The sequence below is a fragment of the Macrotis lagotis genome, chromosome 3 (assembly GCF_037893015.1).
Source record: "Macrotis lagotis isolate mMagLag1 chromosome 3, bilby.v1.9.chrom.fasta, whole genome shotgun sequence".
In the NCBI taxonomy this organism is placed as follows: Eukaryota; Metazoa; Chordata; class Mammalia; order Peramelemorphia; family Peramelidae; genus Macrotis; species Macrotis lagotis.
Genome location: NC_133660.1, coordinates 288562132 through 288565945, shown reverse-complemented (window position 1 = coordinate 288565945; position 3814 = coordinate 288562132).

Sequence of the window (3814 nt, the reverse complement as noted above, 5' to 3'; positions counted from 1 at the left end):
GGGGAGCAGCTTATGACCAAAGAAAAGCTAGAGATCATTATAAAAAAGAACTGCATAATTTTGATTACATTAAATTAAAAAGTTCTTGCACAAACAAAACAACTGTAATTTAATGTAGTAAAGTGTAAAATTATTTTGACAACTAGCGTTTCTGACAGTTCTAAAATAGAGAACTAAGTCAAATTTATAAAACAGTAAGTCACTCCCCTATTAAATGATCAAAGGTTATGCAAAGGCAATTCTCAGACAAAGAAATCAAAGCTACAGTCATGTGAAAAATTGCTCTAAATCATTATAAGGATTAGTGAAATGCAAATTAAAGCTTCTCTGAGGTACTACCTCACACCTCTCAGACTGGCCAAAATGACCAATGTTGGAGGGAATGTGGGAAATTTGGGATACTAATGAATTAGTGGTGGAGTTGTGCACTGATCCAGCCTTTCTGAAGTACAATTTGAAATCATACCCAAAAGGCAATAAAAATGTGCATACCCTTTGATCAAGCAATACCATTATTGGATCTGTATCTTGAATAGATTATTTAAAAAGGGTAAAAATCCCACATGCACAAAAAATATTCATAGTAGCTCTGTTTGTAGTGGCAAAAAATTAAAAATTGAGGGGATGTCCATCAATTGGGGAATGACTGAACAAAGTGTGGTTTATGTATGTAATGGAACACTCTTTTTCTTTAAGAAATGAGGGACAGGATTTTAGAAAAGCTTGTAAAGAATTGCATGAATTGATGCTGAATGAGAAGAGCAGAACCAGAAGAACACTGTACACACTAGCAACAATAGACAGTGATGACTAAACTTGATGGTCTTGGTCATCCCATCAATGCAAAAATCAGAGACAGTTTTAGGGAATCTATGATGAAGAATACCATCTTTATCCAGATAAGGAACTGTGAAGTTTAAATGAAGACCAAATCTTGTTACCTTCAATCTTTAAAGGTTTTCCTATGTATTATATAATTTTGCTATCTCTAATGTTTTCTTTCTTCCTTTCGAATCAGTTTTTTCTCTCACAAAACATTGAATATTTTTTAGTTTTTTTTTTATTTTTTGCAAGGCAATGGGGTTAAGTGGCTTGCCCAAGGCTATAAGGCTAGGTAATTATTAAATGTCTGAGACCAGATTTGAACTCAGGTACTCCAGACTCCAGGGCTGGTGCTCTATCCATTGCACCACATAGCCGCCCCTGAGACATTCAGTTTTTGATCTATGTATATACTATATGCAATTCTAAAGATTTTACCAGATTATCTTCAGAAAGGGGAGGGGGGTAAGAAGGGAGGTAGGGAGAAAAAAAATTGCAAAGCTCAAAACCTTGCAAAAAATGAATGGTAGAAATTGCCATTGTATGTAATTGGAAAGCAACTAAAATATGTTTATGATAAAAAAATAAAATAAAATGTAAATGATGAAAATTGAAAATAAAGAAATAATTTAACAAGCATTAACAAGTGTCAGTTACATGTCAGGTACTATGATATGAATTGGAAATATAGAGGAATGAAAAAAATAAGCTATGACCTCAAGAAGCTTACATTAAAGTATCATTTTAATATCCTTTCATTCTAAGAAGCAATATTAGTTGTGGGCTGGGTTCATTGTACTGGTTTTAAACTACTGTTTAAAATATATTTATTCAGGACTTCATGGGTACAAGCAAGATGATGATGAGAAGCTTGAAAGCCCCTGGAGCTTTTCCCAAAACAACTGTAAGCAAAACCTCTAAATAGATCCTAATGTGACAGAACCCACAAAAAAAATATGGAGTAAAACAGCTTTTAAGCTCAAGATATCTTTGTAGGACACCAGAAAAGGTGCATCTAATGGAGATACAATATTAGTTTAATGTATTTTAGGTCATGGGGAACTGAAATGTCTGTGGCAGAATTTTAGCCCTGGCACAGCTCAAGTTCAGCAGGTCAGCAAAACATCAGGCTAGCATTATGAGAACCCCAATCCCAGTGCAGCAGGTAAAGGATGACTGGTTAGTACCAGGGAGAACAAGGTTAGACTACCCTAACTCAAGGAGCAAAACACAAGCTCCTCCGAGTCCAATACACAAAAATCAAGAACCAGAGTCTCAGCCCTTTATCTCTGTGCTCCAGGAACAGAGTTCAACATTCAAAATGAGCAAAAAATCCAAAAGAGCACTAATGGGAGAAAGTGATTATACAGATAGGAAAAATAAAAATGTTACCTTAGAAGTGGAAAATAGTGATGAAATGCCTACATATGAAGCCATAAAGGGGATTATGAAATTGATCTCAAAGGCAAAAAGACTTTTTTGGAAGAGCACAAAAAATTTAAAAACAAAAGAACAGAGGAAAAAAAGAAGTTTGGAGAAAAGAAAAGATAGATCTGAAGTGGAATTATGAAAAATTGAATGAAGAAAATTGCATTTAAAAGTAAAACGTAAAATAAACCAACTAAAAATGAAAACAACACCTTTAAAAGTAAAGTCTACTAGAAAAGGAAAATAACTTCTTTAAAAGAAAAATTATGCAATTGGAGGAATACACAAAAAAATGTGAAGAAAACGAAACCTCCAAAATGAGGACTGAACCAGAGGAAACTGCTGAATCTATGAGAAAGCAAGATTCCATCAAATGGAAATAAAAGATGGGCGAAATAGAAGAACAAGAATAGTACTTCTTAGGAAAAATGACTAAATTGAAAAATGGCTCAAGTAAAGATAATTTAATTATTGGTCTACCTGAAAGCCACATTACCTGGAAAGTTCTCAAGGAAAACTGTCTAATATCAAAGAAAAAGGAGATAAAATAAGAATTGAAAGAACCCCCAAAAGAGATCCAAAATAAAAACTCCAAAGATTCTTGCAAAGTTCAGAATCATCAGATAAAAAAGAAAACACTAAAAGCACCCCAATAGAAGCAATTTAAATAACAGTGACACAGTCAGCATTTAGTAGTTCTTTTCACTTTCAACACTGATTCATTAAGAGGACAAAGAATATGATCCTCTGAAGGGCAAATGAGCTTGGATAACAACCAAGAATCAACTATCCTGCAAAATTCAGTTTATTCTTTCAGGGGAAAAGATGGAATTTCGTTTGAAAAAAAGAAATTTCAACTTATCTGATGAAGACACCAAAAGAGAATAGGAACTGGATCTTCAAACACAAGTCTCAATATGTGTGCAAAAAGGAAAACCAAAGGAAAAAATGAGGCATTATTTAAATGCCTACATGGAAAGAGAGTATTTTAATTTGTGCAAATTGTTTTTCTCTTAGGACCCTTGAAAGGAGCATATTCAGGCAGAAAGTGCAGGTATAAATGTTTAAGATTTGATGGCATTAATACCTTCAGATAATTGTATTTCTAATAAGAGACTTGAAAAGAGCATATTTAGAGGGTGTTGGTACAAATTAAGTGTGATGAAACATATAATCCTTGAGAAGTCTAGTTCCATCAGGACAATCAAAGGAGTATTCTTAGGTAGATGGTATGAACAAAACAGCAATTGATTAGGCAGTTAGGTGGTGCAGTAGATAGAGCACCTTGCCTGGAATCAGGACCTGAGTTCAAATGTGGACTTAGACACTTAATAATTATCAAGCTGTCTGATCTTGGGCAAGTCATTTAACCCCATTGCCTTAAATAAATAAAAAAAATTAAAAACCGGGGAGAATAAGAGGGGGAGGCATAAGAGGATAAATACCACCAAATGAAGAGGCACAAAGGACCTTTAATAATAGTGTTAACAAGTGTGAGTGAGTGAATCTTATTCTTAATAGATTTGACTCAAAGAGGGAACAACATATATTCCCAACTGAACTT